Below are 19214 nucleotides of genomic sequence, written 5' to 3'. Positions count from 1 at the left end.
TTAATTTGATTGGTATCAGATGAGTGAGTGTCTGTGGTGGATAATATCACTGAATATCAGACGTGGTGTCCAGTGCAGTATCTGTCTATTGCTTCTCAACTTGAACGTACTTGTGGTGCTTTTAGTGAATTTCTCAGCCTTGCTTTCACCTTTGTGAGAGGAAATTCTGAGTCAAAGCAGGTGGGCAGTAGGTGAAGAATGCAGCAAATGAGCCACTGTGTTTGTTCCGGGGATTTTTTTTGGTGCATCTCAAAGTAGGAAGGTTTTATAGCTCACTACCAAATATTTCATAGTATTCATGGAATAATATATGCACCAATCTTTCATTTCACTGTGTTCTAGCATGCTATAGTCTGAATTTAGTGTGACTTAGGCTCTATCACCCACTCTCAATGAGGATCTTTTTTGTCTCACACACTGGCTCCCAATTTGATAAACCCACAATGGGTTGTCTTGTAATTTAACACACTGTGTAAAGCTCTCCAAAATTACTGCACTGCATCCATTTGGCTTCTTAAGGGAGGGAGGAAAGTCATTCCTTCAGAGTAGGCTGTGATTGGGACAAAGGCTTTCTTTTGTATTAGGCAAATGATAATTTCCTTTTCAACTGAAGCATATTGTGCTTTGTTCAAAGGAAGGCAGATTTTTAAGTATTTCGTTTTTTTCCCTTTTAAATTCTAATATCTTTGTGTCCTCACCTGGCTTGTCTGTCAGGCAGCGTGAGTGAGAGGGACTATAACAATAAATAAAATGCAGAACTGTTTACAATGGAGCTGCTGCTGCCTGCAGACAATTTCAGCTCAGTTGAGCTGTGATTGGGTATTTCTTTACTGCCCAGAAAAACAAGTTTATGTGGGGGAGTTGAGGTGAGCCAGGGTGACACCAAGGCAGGCTGGTCGTGATTAACTTACAGGAGAGCTGCTGCTTCAAGGTAAGCAGGATCACAATCTCCAAAAAAGCCTTATAATAACTTATTACCAAATGGAATATATCTCAGCAAATTATAAAATTGTCCTTGCCATGATAAATTGCCTTTTGAGACTCCTTTTGCTGTGGAGCTGGGGCATTCCCAGCAGGCAGATTGTGGATAGCCCAGGTCAGATTTTCCAGCTGCAATGGGATTGCGCAGTCTCTGTTTCACAGAGGGAGTGTAAAAACAATGAGGGGCGTCCTGCAGGATGCTCCTTGCACTTGGGTGGAACTTTTATCTGTGCCCTCTGTTTGCCTGCTCTCTACTGATTCCTGAGGTCTGAATGGGGTTCCAGGAGCCGTCACCCTCAGGTTTGTGCAGAGCTGCTATCGCAGCCCGGCAGGAGGAAGTTTATAAATTGAATTCTGAAGGGGAAAACCTTCTCTCAGCAAGGCTGTTACGGACCATTCACCTGCCTAACAAAAACGAGGTAATTCAGAGTGTAAGGCCTCTCAACTGCTGCAGGTGCCTGCAGTCAGATTCTTCTGAGGCTTGTATCATATTTGTGCAGGAAAGGGAAGGAGAAATGTCCTGTGGGACTAACAGCCACAGCCTCTGCTTTTCCTGGCTGATGTTGGAATATTGCTCCTAAGATTTAATGCTTGAGAGATGGTTTCTTTCTTCCTTCAACAAATTAAGGATTCTATCTCTATGATTCTGAGGTTAATTTGGTACTCGGTACCACCAATTGTTAGAAGAGCAGCAATTAGAAGTTAACTAATTTTAAATTATGATACATTATAAATGGTTTTATTGTTTATTACTTTTAGTTCTATTATGTTGTAAATGTTTTAAAGTTAATAATTTAAAATTACTTTGTGTGGGTTTTATTATAATGTATTTTTTATAGTTTTTTTAAAGTATCTAGTTTTATTTGTAACGCTATTTTTGAAACTTGTTTTTTAGTGTAATTATTTTAAAATAATGTTTGTTTTACTTTATGGCATTTTTAAGTTAGTAATTTTTATTTTAAGGTTTGTATATAGATATATACAATGTGAGCTTTTTGTCAGGCTTTGAGAATTTTCTATAAATCCATTTCCCACATTTGTAATCTTGGCTTCTGTCACTTATGGTATTGTGACTTCCTGTCAGTCTGCTGACAGAGGAGGAACCACAGGCATTTCATAGCTGCACTTGAACCATTTGAGCAAAATTGCTTCATGTATCCCATTTTATATCTCCCCCTCTCCAGCCTTTTTGATTTTCTCCTCTGTTTCTGTCATCAGTGCTGGCAGCTGATTCTAAAGTTTCACTTGAGCAGCAACTCTCATGATCTCCTTGCTGGGTGCTGTGAACTACAGACTGTAGACAAATTAGTATAAAAATATTACTAAATTCAATTACTCTAGGAAATAAATGGGGACATATGTGTCAGGAATCTTCTAATCATTCTTTTTGTGGAGTTTATATTTGCCATTGAGTTAGGGAGTAGGTCATTGTCCTGGAAATAGAGTTTTGTCCTGGAGAAAGTTTGTGATGGATCCTTTAGGATGGCTGATGGCAGCATCACAGCCATCTCAGCAGAAATGATTATTCCCAATTGGCATGATAGCAGATAATGACTTTTTAAAGGAATTATGGGCTGTTCCTGCAGCCTGGGACAGACACATTCCTGATGAGATGCTGCAAAGGTCAGGGCTCCTCTAACAAACTTAATGTAATCGTGTTCAGAAACGTGTTACTGCCTCCCTTGTACACTCTAAAAATTACTTAGAAATTACTATTTATAAAAAATAAAGTAATATTTTTATACTAATTTGTCACTCCCCAGTTTTACTATTTTCCCCACACAAGCAGCAATGCAAACTTAGAGAAAGATTTATGGGTGAGATGGTGGAGTTCTTCACGCAGCCGTTGCAGGGACTGGGTAACAGATTGAGCTGTCTCCTGCACTGTCTGCTGCAATTTGTCTTGTAATAATAGACTTATATCAATTACAATGTAAACTTGCAAGCTGGGTTTCTTTCCATTTTTTGGAACTTGTTTGGAAAGTTGTGATCCCCGTTTGTCCCAGTGAAAGGGAGGGAAAACCTGTAAGAAAAAAAGAGAAAAGGTAAAACCCAGCGCCAAGAATGGATTCTGCTGCAGTGCTGGTGTCATTGATATTCACTGATTGTCCTGGAAATCCTGTTCAAGGCCTGGTGGCCACCTGAGCTGGACATGGGAGTAAAGGAATTTCATTTAGCTTGCTTACTTCAGCCCTGGGACTTTTTACTTGGACATGCAGCCAGTGATACCATTCAAAATTCTACAAACAAGGGTGTATTTATTTATTCCTCTTCTATGTACTCTACGTGTACATGTAATCAATGGAAATTGAGGGCTTAGTTTTGACTCTTAAGTGTTTTATCATCAAATCTCAAGTTGCTGATGGTTTTGCTGAGTGCTTCCTGATTGGTTTTAAAACATGAAGTAAAAAAAGAGTGAGAACTGAACAGGCTTTGTGACTTCTTGACTGATACAAAATCTGAGCAAGATTAATGTTCTGCAATTATTCTTTTCATAATTATGAGCCTGTCTGAGACAATGGGTGTGATTGGTGTTTAAAAATAGGTGAGGAATGACCAGGGAGGACTTGTCAGCAAAGTCCTCTCATGGTGGCAGGGTGTTTGCCCTCCTCAATACAATATTCCAGTGTTTAACAGATAAAGTGTGACAGTGCTCACAGGGGTTCTTGGATGAGGGAAGAGACGAGGATCTGACTCCATGTTTCAGGAGGCTGATTTATTATTTTATGATATATATTACATTAAAACTATACTAAAGGAATAGAAGAAAGGATTTCATCAGAAGGCTGGCTAAGAATAGAATAGCAAAGAATGATAACAAAGGTTTGTAGCTCGGGCTCTCTGAGCCACCTGACTGTGATTGGCCATTAATCAGAAACAACCACATGAGCCCAATCCCAGATGCACCTGTTGCATTCCACAGCAGCAGATAACCATTGTTTGCATTTTGTTCCTGGGGCCCCTCAGCTTCTCAGGAGGAAAAATCCTAAGGAAAGGATTTTCCATAAAAGATGTGTGCGACAATAAAGTGTCAATAGATTAATTTTTACACCATTGTTTGCTGTCACACAAGTGGAATTTTAAGTTCTTTTGCAGTGCCTGGTGCAGATGATTAGATTCTGCAGCTGCTGCTTGCCCAGCACACATCTGGAGGGGCAGTGTGCTCTGCTGGGTGCAGTGCTCACCTGATGAGAACTTTCTTTTCCACCTGCCACTGACCTTGGATATTTAATGCAGTAACTTTTAGCAAATTACCCCACTCTGCCTGGGCTTTGTTGTACATGAAATGTTGATAATGGTGGCTCATTCCTTCATCAGGTGCTTTGAGACCCGAGTAATTAAGTGTGAGATAATGGCACTGGCATGTGTGTGTAAAGGCAGGATGCACACTGCATGGGGAGCTAAATGAAATGCTTATGAGGGAGATATCCATCAGTTCATTGACTTGCTGTCAATCTCTGCCTTCACTCTGGTCACACGCTATTAAGATATTGAACTTACAAAGATTCTGGTAAACAAAAATAGCAGCACCTCCTAGAGCAGGTAGATCAGAGTTTACACTATAAAACTGCTTAAAACAATGGTTTGTTTTTTTTTTTTTTGTTTTTTTTTTTTTTAATTTTAACCATTCATTAAAATGGCAGGAATTCTGATCTATTTTCTTACAAACAAAAATATTCTTTTCTTTCACCGTGAAAAATAATTTTCTTCCATTTTTCCTCTAGGAAATGTTTCTTCCTGCAAAGAGCTGTTTGATACAACTTCTGGTTAATGTCCTGTCTGCCATCCTGGTCTCTAAGTTGTTCTTCTTTGAGGCTGGAGATCTACACAAGCCTTACAGGGCAGTGTAAATCCATAACCAGTGCTAAAAATTTTCCTTCTTTAAAATAGCAAATGGCAAGCTGGAAGCTCCTATGGATCCGTTCCCATAGGGATGTCTTCAGTTTTCATGGATCTTTGTTTCCCACTGAAAGTATGAAATGTTTAAATATTTGTGGGGGTAAATTAGCTCTGATAGCTGGGCCCTGATTGTGCCAGGGGTTTTGGCATTTTGTTTTCATATTTTGGCCATGAGTTCCCTGAAGTTTGACCCAAGCCAACCTTTTTAACTTGAAAATTTGCCATTAGCCCATGGGGAGAGTGGGAGAGGATGGCACAAAAGATAATTTATGCTCAGCTTGCTCTAGTTTAGTGCATATAATACCTTAAAGATACCAGCTTTGGCTCATTTTCCTGTTTTAGCACAGTCCTCCTCCTGCCCCAAATGACTCAGTCTCATTAGTGAAATGCCAGCCTGTCATGGCAAGGGAAGCAGAGATGAGTGATGAGGCTGCTCAGGGTGGGTAAGTCCCTGTCCTCTGGCAGAAAGAACCCTTGTGCTCACCCTCTGTCCTAGTGGGACTCTGTCTTGTTCTTCCTCTGCTCCTTTTTGGCCCCCAGAGCAGTGATCCATCCATCCTGTGCCTGTTTTTTGGGTACCATTCTCCTCCTGTGATGGAGGAGTGTGATGGTGATCACAGGGGTTCTTGGATGAGGGAAGAGATGACGATCTGACTCCGTGTTTCAGAAGGCTGATTTATTATTTTATGATGTATACTACATTAAAACTATACTAAAAGAATAGAAGAAAGGATTTCATCAGAAGGCTGGCTAAGAATAGAATAGCAAAGAATGATAACAAATCTGAGCCAGCTGACTGTGATTGGCCATTAATTAGAAACAACCACATGAGGCCAATCACAGATGCACCTGTTGCATTCCACAGCAGCAGATAATCATTGTTTGCATTTTGTTCCTGGGGCCCCTCAGCTTCTCAGGAGGAAAAATCCCGAGGAAAGGATTTTCCATAAAAGATGTCTGTGACAGAGGAGCCCTGGCAGGCAGCACATGGGAAGGGGGAGCTGCTTTGGTGAGCTCTTGAGAACATCCTGTGGGCTGCAATCCCTTGTTCCTGCATCATGGATTGTGGTAATGAGCCCCTCATGGTGACACAAACCTTTCTGTCACCTGTCTCCTGTGCTCTGGTGACAGCTGACAGGTGTCCTGACACTTAAAACATCATGGGATTTGTAAATCTAATTATAGATGTATATAACTACAAATTAGTAGGAAGGCAACACTGGACCTGAGTATGAAGTGTCACAAGTCTGGAGCTGGTTAGAAACCCGTGAGAGAGGTGGGTTGGATGCTCTCTTGGGCAGAGGTTTGCAGAAGACAAGTGTGGTGCACAGATCACTGCAGGACGCCCAAGCTATCTGTAATCTCTCAAGGAAAACAAAAAGTTATGGTTGAGATAAAAATGACATTATCTGTTCTGGTGATAGATAACAGTTGATTCAGAGATTAATTCCAGTTGTGAGCGAGGCCCTGGGCAGGAATCAAAAAACCCTGAAAGCATGGCTTCCTCCAAACTTTCATTCTCTCTTCTTTGCTCCCCTCCTCACACCCACCTGCTCTTTGCCGACAGAAACACCTTTCATCAGCCTCCCCAGAATAAAAACCCTTTAAAGCAGCCACTGAAAAGCTGAGAGGAACAAAAGCTCTGCTGCCCTGAACCAGGAGCAGTGGAAAATGCTGATTGAAAGATCATGCCTGGCTCTCTGCTGGGTGTGACAGGATATAATCATCAGCCCATCCTGCTGAAAGGGAGGCACTGCCTGCCCTCCGCTGCCATTAGGAGGGAGAGACAGCTAGACAGACAGCAGGGCTGGAGCTGCAAACAAATATGTCAGGGGGAAATGAACCTCAGAATAAGCACTGCAGAGAGAGAATTCACCCCCCTTGTCTTTGCCACGAAAGGATGTCCAGGCTGTGCTTGCTGCAGAAGGGAAAAGTTAAAAATCACAGGGGAAGAGCTGCTGTCTGGCTGCTGGCATTTGTTTGTTGGGTGAGGAAATGTGGCTGCAAGTGCCAGCAAAGTGAGTGTTGTGCAGAGGGGCTGTGCAGGTACATTCCTCCCCCACACACAACAAAAGGTGAATGAGCAGACTGTGAGTCTCCAGAAACATCTGGATTCTGTTTCATGACACCTACATGGCCTCTGTGTGGCTGTGGGCAGATTTATTTGTGCTCCCAGCTTGCTTCAGGGGTTTGAGCTGGGTCCCAGTGAATTTGATCAGGTAATGCAGATGGATTTAATTACCCAAGGTACCATGGCTGAGCAGTTCATGCAGTGCTTGTGTAGCTCTGGATGCAACCCCTCTGTTAATAAAGCATCTAGACAACATGGAATTTTAACTGATTTGGCAGAATATCCAGCAGATTGTTGTGTCTTTAGGAACATTCTTGTTGTATTTTGCTAGCTCTTCAGAGTGAAGCTGGAGATGGTTGCTGTGCATTTCATTGTCCTGTCTGCAGAGAGCTCTCCCCTTTAGTCACAGGTCAAACACTTCTGCTGCACCCTCAAAAATCTTTGGGCTGATGTGTGCTTCCACAGAGGTACAAACAGCAGGAGAACCCTTCCCAAGCAAAGCCAGGCTGCTGTTTTCTCCTTCAGTGGCACCAGTGCAGTGTCACTGCTGATTGCCCTCCTGCCATGAGATGCTCTTGAGGCTCTGTCGCTGCAGTGATTCCTGAGGAAGGGAAAGTGGAGTTTCCTGTGGAAGGGAGGGAGCGGAGCAGCCCTGAGCAGCCCTGCAAGGGCTCTGACTGACAAAGTCACTTTTTGTGGCTAATTGTTTTTGCTGACCTGAACACTTTGACACACAGGTAGGAACAGATGTGCATTGCGAAAACAAAAAAGGGATTCCTCTAGAGATGTGTGGGTTTGGCTGTTCAGTCAGGACTGGGCCACAGGTTTGGAAGGGACCTTCGAGAACATCTTTTGGAAGGGATCTTAGAGAACATCTATTTTCACATGTTCCACTGGACCAGTGTCGCAGACATCTTTTCATTAAAATCCTTTCATTAGGATTTTTCCTGCTGAGAAGCTGAGAAGTTTCAGCAACAAAATGTAAACAATGGTTATCTGCTGCTGTGGAATGCAACAGGTGCATCTGGGATTGGCCCATCTTGGATGTTTATAATTAATGGCCAATCAAGGCTGAGCTATCTTGGACAGAGTACGAGAGAGCTGCCTTTTGTTATCGTTCTTTCTTTGGTATTCTGTTCTCAGCCAGCCTTCTGAGAGGGAACCTTTCCTTCTATTCTTTTTAGTATAGTTATAATGTAATATATAGATCATAAAATAATAAATCAAGCCTTCTAAACATGGAGTCAATATTCTCATCTCTTCCCTCACCTGAAGACCCCTGTGACCACTGTCACAGACCAGTTTGCTCCAAGCCCTGTCCTTGAACACTCTCAGGAAGGGGGGATCTCCAACTTCTCTGTCTGGTACCTCTAAAAATCTATTTTAAGCCAGGAACAATGGCCTTTAAAAATTATTTTAGCATCAAAGGAAAGCCTGTGGTGCCTGTCCTGGTTCCTTTCCAGCCCTTGTCTGCGATTCTCTCAAGCTGGGTTTTTGGGTATGTGCTATTTTGCCAGAGGCTGTGTTTTAAGGCTTAAGAGTAGATGTGTTAACGTGTATCTGTCACTTTTTCTACAGCAAACTCCATCCTGTGTCTCCTTGGGTGTCCTCTCGGTGCTCTTAAGGAAACAGCCATTTGTTGTCAACCTAGAAATTTGTTTTCTCAGGTGCAATGACTGCGGCAGAATTCCTCAGCATAAATACTGTTTTACAGTCATTTAACAGCATTTTCAGTGCTGATGTTTATTTCATCTAAAAGGGGCAGAAGAGTTAATTACATTGTCTGGAAGGGGAGGCAGAACGTTGCCAGCAACCACGAGGCACTGCTGCTCACTTCGATAGAGCCGAGCTCACAGTAGTGGCAGCTGGATTTAATTATAAGTTTGCAACCCTGTGGTTTCAGCAGCAGCTGCTGAAGAATGGATAATGCAAGTAGCCTTCAGAGCCATTCACATTAGAGATAAAACCTTGTCATTCACTGAGACAGCTGACTGAACAAGTATTAAAATGAATAAAGATTTCCCCAGGGAGGTTGCAGGATGAGGTTTGGTTTTTTGTCTCGCTGGCTCTTGCTCAGATATGTCAGGCGTGCTTCCACCCAAAAATGTGAGACTGCTCACAAATAAAAGTCTTAGATTATCTAATCTAAGCACTGGTTGTGTGATTAACCTCAACAAGTTAGGAGGGAAATGTTATTTACTGGACTTTTTTGTATTTCTGTAGCAGTCTTAAGAAATCACTTTCCGTTCCTTGGAACAGGGAGAGATGGCTGAAGGTTAAACATGTGCTAAAGATACCTTAAAAATTCACTTTATTTCTCATTTTATTCAAGGGTATGTCAGTAATAGACTACCACAACTGAAATGGAAAAGTATGTGACTACTGAAGTTATGTTTTCATTATTTTGTTGTTGATATATTTCAGCTTTTATAAATGGAAAATCAAAAATTCTAAAGTGAATTTGAGCCTTGTAAAACTAAAACTAATGGCTAGAACCTCCACAGGCAAATTTTTTAATTATTTTCCGAGTCAGGCTGGAGCAAGAACTTGGTCTAAATGATTTTTCCAGCATCATTGGTCAGTTGCTTCCTAAAATGACTTCCCACGCTCTCTTAAATTTTGAGGTGAGCAATGATTTGGAGTCTTGGAAATATTTTTGTTTTTTCTATGGGAAGATTTGGTATCCTCTGAAAATTGGTGCTGTTCCAGATAGATTTTGTTGGTCACATAAAAAGCAATGAAGGTTGGGTAAATTTCAGATTTGACTGTTCAAAAATTTGTTCTTTTTAAAGTTTCCTCTTAGATGCTTCCTTTTCCCCCCAAATGATCATGAAAGCACTGACTGACTCTGCTTGAAGGAAGTGCAGCTGTTATTTGTCTAGGCAGATATTTAATTTCTGCTTTGCTGCATCTCCTGTGGAAGAAGAGGCAGCTGTGGGTGAAGTGGTCCCTGGAGACACTGCCCCTCTGATTCTCAGAATTTCTTTTATTTTTGAGTGTCTTTATCATTCTTTTTCCTTTTCCCTCTTCATTTTTTCCCATCCTTGCTACTTTTCCAAACCTCAAGTTGTGACTTAAACTTTAGATCCAGTTATTTCAAAATTGTTTTCTGCCTCTTCAGGTACTTTCTAATAAGCTCTTCCAAGTACACCAAAAGTTGAAAAGGCCAAATCTATTTCGTAACCACCTGGAATAAAAGTGGCTGCTCCTGTTTTTCAGACATTTGAGAGATTCTCCTGGTGCTACTGAGGTGGGGGAATTGGTGTCTCTGCTATCCTTTTAAAGAAAACTTATTTCTCACTGTTTCCTTTTTTGTAAAACCTAATTGCTTTCTCTTCACCAAGAATTCACAGGCAATTGCTTTTCTCTCTGTTATCCCTGCTGCAAGGGTGGCTTTTGTGTGCAGGGTTGCTGACCTGAATCTGCTTTTTCTCTCTGTAATCTCAGTGTTTGGGAGCTCAGAGAGCTGACAGGAGCTGGGGAGGCACTGCTGATCTGCTGCATGTCTGTCTGACATGCTTTCCTTCACACGCGAGTGCTGGAAATCCTGTTAGCATTAACATAATGTGACATGAGGGGGGAAATAACCCATTCCATGGGAATTTTTATGGCTAGATTTTCACCTGTCCATCCATCTCTTCTTCCCATTCCATGGGAATTTTTATGGCTAATTTTCACTTGTCCATCCATCTCTTCTTCCCACACCTGCTCCGGTCTGAGATGTACCTGAATTGTGACTTTATCCTTCTCCACTGAGCCCTCTAGATCCATGTGCTGCATTTATGTTGTAAATAATCTAGAAGCTGTAAATGTAATTTTTTGGGGGTTGGGGGGAAAAAAAAGTTCAACTGAATATGATCTTAAACTTCCTGAATATTTTCTCATTTTGGATCTTGGTATGCTATGGAAAAGAGTGTTGAAATTGTGTGTAAATCTTGTTTAACTGAATATCCTTGTTGTGCTGCTGGTATAAATAGGGGCTGTTTATGTAAGTGGTGTTTTTCAAGCTGAATCTGCAGTGCATCCTTTCTGGATCTTGTGCAGCCAAAGAAGTGGAAAGTTCAGTTAAATCCTCTCTTCCCTGATTTGTGTTTTGTGGTTAAAATCTTCTTTCGTGCACTGGAAGGTGGTACTGTATGAACAGATGTGGGAACTGAATTTGGAATTATTTTCACACCCAATCTCCACTTGTAATAATCTTTCTTTAGTAGTTTTGTGTGGTGTGGGAAGCAACAGGAGGGAGGATGTGCTAACACAGGAGATAAGGGAGAGATGTTCATCAGAGGGCAGACTTAATAACTGTGAAATAAGTGAATACATTACAATGCTTGCTGAGTCCTTTGCATGGGGAGCAGGTTCATCTGTGGCATGACTAGGCAATTACACATTGATGGCAGCAGAGTTGTGCTTCACATCTCCAGAGGATTTTGCCACAATTTGTTTCACGTTCCACCTTTGTTCCAGCCAAGTAAACTGGAGACAGGAGAAAATTGCACAACACATGGGGGGAAAAAAATGGAGAAGGAGAAACTGTAGGTGTAGCTCTGAGCGCTGCTCTCGTCATCATCTTTGTATTGCAGAGAGCTTTGTGTGAGGATCCATTTATCCTGGCAGTTGTTCATTATCCTGCCAGCCCCTTGGCATTATCATTCATCCTGACAGGCACATAATAAAGCCAGGAGTTTCAGAGCTGATGAACAACTGTATCTGTGAATAAATACTTCAGGAGTTTTGGGTTGGGCGGCTAATTCAGTTTTGCTGAAAACATTCTCTTGGTTTTGTCTGGTTCTGCGTGGAAATGGGATGGCAAATGGGTTCACCAAAACCTGAAATGCCATCATTCCTCTCATGGAATGTGGACAGCTTGCTGGAGGTGAAGGATAAAGCTAACCAGCAATTTAGAGAAGTGTATGAAGCACAACTCATAAAAATATCACAGAAAGTTAGACTTAGCCATTCAGAGCAGCTCAAAGGGAGGTTTGATGGTACCTGCCTCATCTCATTTTCCTCAAAATTCCTGTGTATTTTTAGATAAGTATTTATGAAGTAAGGGTGCTGTCTTTATTTAAAGAAACCAAAAAAGAACCCCAAAACCCAAAAAGGTGGTGTACTACAAGCATGTTGTTGTAAAAGCCTGGTCAGGTAATTTGTGAGCTCAGCACTTCAGAATTGTTACTCCATCACAGAAATGGTTCTTTTCAATTCCTTGAGTCTTAAAATAAGGAAGACTGTCTAAAGAAAAACAATTGAACTACTGCAGAATATCTAGACACATATTTGTGGAGTTTCGGGTGTACCTAAACATTTAGAAAAGGAAGATGCACAGGCTGGCATGGGAGAAGAACTTGAGTGAGATTAAATCTGCTCTGACATGGTCTTGGCTAACTAGAATTTTTTGAATTAGGACTATTCTCTTAGTGAAAGTTCTCCTTATTAATTAATACACTGCTCTCATGGCCTCTTCATAAATGTTCATTTCCATAAGCTTTCAAAAATGTAAGTTCAATGCCAATATCTCTTTATTTGTTTTAAATAGACATATCAATGCATTGAGATGGAAGTGTGTACAGCAACAGCACATTCTCTCTTGTAAATATCAAAATAGATTTAAAATATGCTCTCTGGGTAGAGATTCGGTGATGACTGTGCCTTGAGATTCAGGGAAGTGTGGCTCATCCCAGTGTGGCTCATCCCAGTGTGTGTTACCTTCCCCCCTGCACATTCTGTCTGTCCATCTCTGCGTGTGATGCTGTGAGTTTTGTGTGCCCCTCACCCTGACACAGGTACTTAGTAACTTTCACCTGATTCATTTTATTGGGCTTGTTCCTGCCCAATATCAAGTTTCCTGGCTTAGGAGCTCTAAGCAGGCTGGGTTTTTTGCTCTCTTGGGGGGCCCATATTTCTGCCACCATTTCAAAGCTTTTCTGTGTGGTCATTATTGACCTTGTTCAGTGCTACCAGCAAACCTGTGAAGTTTTTAAGCAGTGATGGTGCAGATCTTTTGCCTGCGTAGCACAATTGGCAGATGTGCCAGTCTCTTCCTAGTGATGCTGTGATGTGTCTTGGGCTAAATTAATTGGGGGCTTACAAAGCTTTGCTGCACTCAGGCTGGAGGGCAAAGGATGGGGGTGGTACTGGTCCAGAAACCCCATCAGTGCCCATGTCTTAGAGTGTACACAGTCCTGAGGAAAGGAAAATCCATCTGTGTGAGGGCAGAGTGACTGGCTGGAGGTTCCTCTCGTGCTGCTGTGTTGCCATCCCACCCAAGGGACAGAGAGGTCCTGCTTTATCCATCGTTTCCTTGAGTCCCTTTCCTGCCAATGCACCTCAGGCTCGTGTTTCACCCTCTGCAGTGTTTTTTCTGCCTCTCCTGTGTTCAGTGCTGCAGGATGTGAGCTGTGAGGCCCAGGGTGGGTGGCTGCGTGTGACAGTCCCTCAGACAAAGGCGTTGCCATCTCCTGGGAAGCATTTATTGTGTGTTACCGCACTGGACTGTGCGTAGTGCAGAATTTCTGCAGAGGCGCCTGGTGTGCTCCCTGAGCCAGGAAGGAATTATTGCCTTGCTGCAGGTCTCAAGGATTGTCCCCAGCCCCTGGGGCGGCAGTGATGGCTGCAGGTTGTACCCTGTGCCCTGCAGCACAGCCCCAGCCCTGTGCGTTCCTCAGGAGCATTTGCCCCATCCCTGCTCCTGCCAGCCCAGCAGGAGCTGGTTGTGCCGGCCTTGGCCTCTCCCTCCCTCTCTGAAGGTTTGCTGTGGCGGGTTTGAACTCTGCATCAGGCTCATTTTGCTTTTCTAGAGAGGATGAACTCTTAACCCCCCCCGCCGTGGGTCTGTCCTTGGCTTGCTCTGTGTCTGGGGCAAGCAGCTGCCAGACCTTCTCATTTTACCCATCTGTGAAGCACATATTAGACATGTGGGTGGTTTATTTATCTTAATAATTGCAAAACTTTTTGAAACCCTTATAGAGAATTTCATCTGTATGGAGAAACACTCATTAAAAGCCTATTCAGTTCACAGTGAAGGAAGTGAGATTCTGTGGTTTGAAAAACACTCATTTCAAAATTCTCTTTAAAGTATTGCAGCAACTGCATTAAAACTGAGGAGGGCTATTGATTTAATGCACACAATATGATATTGTGCTGTTAGGTTTTTCTTTTGGTAGAAATTTGCTATTGATTGTTTTCACTTTGACCAGATAGTAATGAATAGTGAAGTAAGTCTACAAAAGTTGCCAATATAAAAATATGTTTGAAAAGTTTCTTGCCATTTTTGATGTAGTGTACTTGTAATGATCTCATTCTTTTTCATACTTAAGTAAATCATTGTCTTCATTTACTTGAGAATGGATTTAAGTTTAAAATGCAAGTTTATATAAATGATAGTGCTTCGTGACTTGGTGTTACAATTCATAGGCAGGAAAATGTGAATGCTGAAGATACTTGAAGGGACTTTGGCTGAGATTACCCTGACTTAGACTCTTTTCAGGCCTGCTGACTTTGAGGGAGGGATATGAGGCAGTAGAAGACTTGATGCACCATTAACCACACTAAAATAGAGAACCTTCTTGGCTTTGCTACTTGCAGACTGAAATCACTGGGAGGTTTAAATGTGAAACAATGCAAGTTCAGCTTAAGATGGGTGAACCCAAAACAAATTTTCCCAGCAGAGTTTGGGAGAGAGCAGGGGCAAAGTGTTAAAACACCACTTTATATACAGTGGCTTTGTCTGGCAGGGTCCCTCCTGACTGCACACACCCTGAGCAGGTTTGGAAGCTTCATTATTGATAAAAGATGTGCTGTCACCATGGAGTAAATGAGAAATGATCACCTCATGCTAGAAGAGGTGGGAGACCTCAGACACAGCAGGCGTGACTGAACCTCTCAGTCCAGGGACTCCAGGCTGGTGCCAGTCAGCATGGCAGAATAAAGCCCATCCTAGTGCAGGTGGAGAGGACAGAGAACAGCCAGAGGAGAGCAGAGGAGTTCTGACTTCAGTGGGTAGCAGTGTTAAGTGATGTGGAGTGGCAGCTCTGCAATTACGTGGCTCCGGGACTATGCAGGCAGAGGGAATAGTCCTGGAGCCAGAGGAGAAATTTAGGAATAAATGCCAGAAGAATGGATGATTGTTTCATTTTTAATTCTTGTTATTTATATCATTAATTTTTTATAGGTTTTTTTTTTCCCCCCTGTCTGATGCCTGAAAGTTAGTGGTTTGTGCTATAAACTGAGGTTCTGGTCTTGGCAGTGAAACGCAGCTACAGGATTTTGGCCGGTCGTCTTGCTTAACTCTGCCCATCTGTCATCAGCATCCTCTCTCTGTGGCAGAGAGAAAAGGGGAGTTTGACTTCAGAGATGCTTGTTATGCCTGGCATGTCAGTGCTGGTGACAGATCTGATGTACTCGTGTAGCAATTAATGGTGGTGCAGCTTTTCTTTTGGCACCAGCGTGCTCCGTGAGTTTTCATCATCCTGCACTCAGTTTGAAGTGAACAAAACACTGAATATTAGAGACAGCCAAGGCTGAGGTTGCAGATGCCTTTGCAAATAGCATGAGAGAAGATGTGATGTGGTGTAGGCCTGGCTGGGCATCAGGATTTTCTGTTCTGAGCTTGTTTTCAAGATCAGAGAGATGTTTTGTCTTCATCTCGCCCCGATTTGGAACAGAGCGACAAAATTCAGGTGTTTATGGGCCTGAAGATCTCTGTTATTGTGCTTCAGGTGGAGAACACCTCTAAGTGAGCAGAGCCCTGCTGGGTAAATGTGCAGAGCTCCCTTTTAGCCCTCTCTGGGGTGGGGATCCCTGCAGTCACACAATGGACGCATCCCTGGCTCTGTGCAGGCTCGGCTGGTGCCAGCACAGCATCCCAAACCCATCCCAGCTCTGTGACTGAGGGAACCCCAGGGGATTTGGGGGTCCATAACCCCTCCAGATGGGCTCTCAGGGCTGCTGCAGCCCAGGGATCTCCAGCTGCTCTCTGAGCAGCTCTGCTCTGCACGAGCATATGCCTGCTCCATGTCTCACCAGAGCTGGGTTCCAACTCGTGTTTGCTGCGGGATGCTTTATTGAATGATCTAAAAGCTAAACAAGCTTGTTTTCCTTGGAAAGGTCTCAATAGCCTTTATTGTAAATTTAATTCTGCTGGTGTTTCTGGAAGATCTGATTGGCACAGTGCACTGTGTTGGGCCCCTTCTCAGAGATGGTCTGCAGGATGGGTTTAGCACAGCATTAAAATCTCCTCTGCTGAGAATGTGACTATTCTATTCTAACGCAAAACCAGTAAAATAAAACACCAAGTTTAAACTGCTTTGCCTCAGAATGAAGCTCAGTATAAATATTTAGGCTAAAATATGAAATATTTTACAGCAAGATACAGTATTCAGCATCTACTCACATAAAAGAAGATAATAAAACAAAGATAATCTTTATCTCCACCAAAAGAAAAAAAATCCACAATGCTGATCTCACTTGTGCCTGTATAAATAATTATTCAGAATTAATTTTGGGTTTATGTTTGTTCTGCCATGCGATTGTCTGACAGCTGTTTATATGCAGTTGTAGCTTTATAGCCTAATTCTGCTGCTGCTGATGTGAATGTCAAACTCAGCTTCCTTCAGTGGGAGGACAATTGGACCCATCTGAAGAGTGAAACTACAAATTTTTACTTTGTAAAAAGTAAATTGTTACAAAACCCCTTCCTGTCTGGGTTTTCAGTGACTAGAATGTGTTTTCCATACTCAAACTGTAACAAGCTGAAACTTGCATTACTATCTCTGCTGGTTTTAGTGACTATTACAGCATATTTCCAAAGTGTTTTACAGGCATAATATTTCAGGATTTTGCTTATTGTAGTCTTTAAACTGAAAAATGGCCTTCTAGAGCTGAGCTGTCCAAGCCCAGTTTGGCAGCTGCTCTGCTGCAAACTTGGACCAGTCCCACTTCACATCTTGTCAATGGAGTTATTCCATATTGTATTACAGATTTCTTATATAAATAACCCCACGGCTCAAAGGGACTGAAACAACAGTTCTGGGCTGGGACTTTTCTGGTCTTTGATGCCTTTGCTGGCAGTGATGTGTGTGTGGGTCCTGACTCAGCTACTGCACTCTTCTGCCTGCTTTTTTTTCCATTATTTTCCATTATTAATGTCAGAGCACCACTCAGGCACCTCAGCCTAGGTCTGAGCACCCCATTTTCTGGCCAGTTCTGGTATTCCAGCCTGGAAGGCTTGAATCATCTGTGCCTTAGAAAAAGAATTACAGTAAATCTTTCATATGGGAAAAGACTGCTCGGAGCTTGGACTTTATTTTATTCCCTATATTATGTGTGACAACAAAAATATCCAGTCATAATCATTTCAAACTGTCGTTATTTAGATTATTTTTCCCAAAGGCTATGTAATTCCTTCTGCTTCTCTGCTGTTGATAGGGATGGAAGGGACAGATTTTAGATGTGGCTTAGGCACTTTACCATTTGCATAACAACAAAAAACTTTTACTAAAAATCACTTTCAGCTATACAAAAATTTAATGTACAGAAATAAATATCTTTAAAATGTCTTGAAAAGCTATTTATCTCCAGAAGACTTTAAAAGTTAATTTTAATTATCAGTGCTGCATGCCAGTATTTCACAGTGAGTATTCTCTGTAGAAGAAATATTTCTTTTAATGCCTTCTTTTGTGAATTGGGGGGTGGGCCCCAAGATATATTTGTACGCTCTGAAAAAAAGGGTTTTACTAAAGTATATCTGCAGAAAGGTGGTGATGCCTGTCATTGAACTGAGTGATTGATTGATGTCTGTGGTTTCCAAAACACATTAGAGGATCTTCCTTTTCTTAAATAAGCCTTTCTGGTTTCAATGGAGAAGGAAGGAGCTGCTTTTGGGTGCTGTCAGAAATTTTGAATTGTTTCTTGATTTTCTTTTTCCCAGCCACCAGTGTTACAAGGTGGGAATCCTGGTTTATTCCAGTTTTTAGGATAGCCTAAGGCATTTTAGTAAAGCCAGTATTGTTTGTTTGTTCATAGGGGTTGTCTCTTAGTGAATATGTAATTTTGAGGGCTGTGTGTGCATGTTTGCATTCACATGTTATCAAAGGGTGAGGAAAAAAGCCTGATTCTGTATATCTGCAGAGTTTTTTAGCCAATCTTAAAGGTGATAATGCTGCTCTCCTGCTTTGCTTAGAAATATAAATAAACCCCAAGTTCACTGTCAATATCTGGGCATGGTGAATACACACAAAGACATTCTTTAGGGTGGCTTCTTCCCAGCCATGCTGCTCACAAATGCTCACAAGAGGAGCAGAACCTTTCCAAGAGATGCTTTTTTTTCTGAGGATCTGTGTCTCTGCAGAAAGTCCTTCAGGGCTAATGCTTGGGCACTAGCCTGGATATTGAAATCTAGGCACCATTAGCTGGAGTGTCCCAATTACTTTAATTGACACAGACATATTTGAGGAGAGAGGCTGTTTCCAAGGTTACCAGGATTTGAATTACAGCTTCACTTTTTAAAAAGAAAAAAAAATAAAATAGAAAAAGCCACCTTCCCTCTAAACTCCAGTCCTTTTAAAAGTAAAATAAATTGTAGTAAGAGTGGAGTAGGCTCTTCCCAGCCCTAGTAAATATGGTCCTAAGCAAAATAATTCAATGTCTTAGCTAATGCTGTGGCCACTTTGATTTGATTTATTCAAAAAGTACCAGTGTTATGACTAAATGCTCTTAAAGGATCAATTTCTGGATCATAGCTGCAGCCACTGGGGAATACTGTGAAACACTTTCCTCAGTGTCAGGTCCATGTGCATGTCTGGCACTGAGAGAAAACACATTTTCTCTCATCACCCCTTTGCAGGAAAAATGTGTTACAGTCGATGGAAATGAGAGCTGAGCCTTCAGCTCTGTTCTATATTAATGCTAAAAATGTTCATCTTGTTATAAGCTGGCCTAATTCTAGAAATGCCGTGTCTTCCAAACACTTGTAAATAATTCTTAAAAATCTGTGATGCAACTCCTGGTTCCAGTGCTGCATTCCAACATCTGGTTCACTTTAGTGGGAGTTTCAAACACTCACCCTCAACGTGCTGTGTGAGAATTTGAGAGCGTGATTTTATCCAGATTCCGAGGGCAGGTCCTGAAAGAGGGGAAGATGCACAGGAGAAGTTAATGCCTGAAGCTGTCCTTCTGCCCCACTGCTGTCACTTTATTGTGAATATTGCCCCCTGATTCAGACTCAGCTGGAGCTCCTGGTCAGGTTGGTGCCTCTCCTTGAGCC

At 42.1% G+C, this 19214-nt stretch overlaps 1 protein-coding gene across 1 annotated transcript in view; it reads left to right on the top strand.

Annotated features, from left to right (window-relative positions):
• The window catches only part of LOC134423873 (multiple epidermal growth factor-like domains protein 6), a 192990-nt gene that overhangs the window by 15147 nt on the left and 158629 nt on the right, over positions 1 to 19214 (top strand). The gene's annotated exons all lie outside the window — the stretch shown is intronic.

The sequence above is a fragment of the Melospiza melodia genome, chromosome 12, assembly GCF_035770615.1.
Source record: "Melospiza melodia melodia isolate bMelMel2 chromosome 12, bMelMel2.pri, whole genome shotgun sequence".
Lineage (NCBI taxonomy): Eukaryota > Metazoa > Chordata > Aves > Passeriformes > Passerellidae > Melospiza > Melospiza melodia.
Note: the sequence above shows the minus strand (reverse complement) of the source record. Positions and strands in the feature narration are given on the sequence as shown.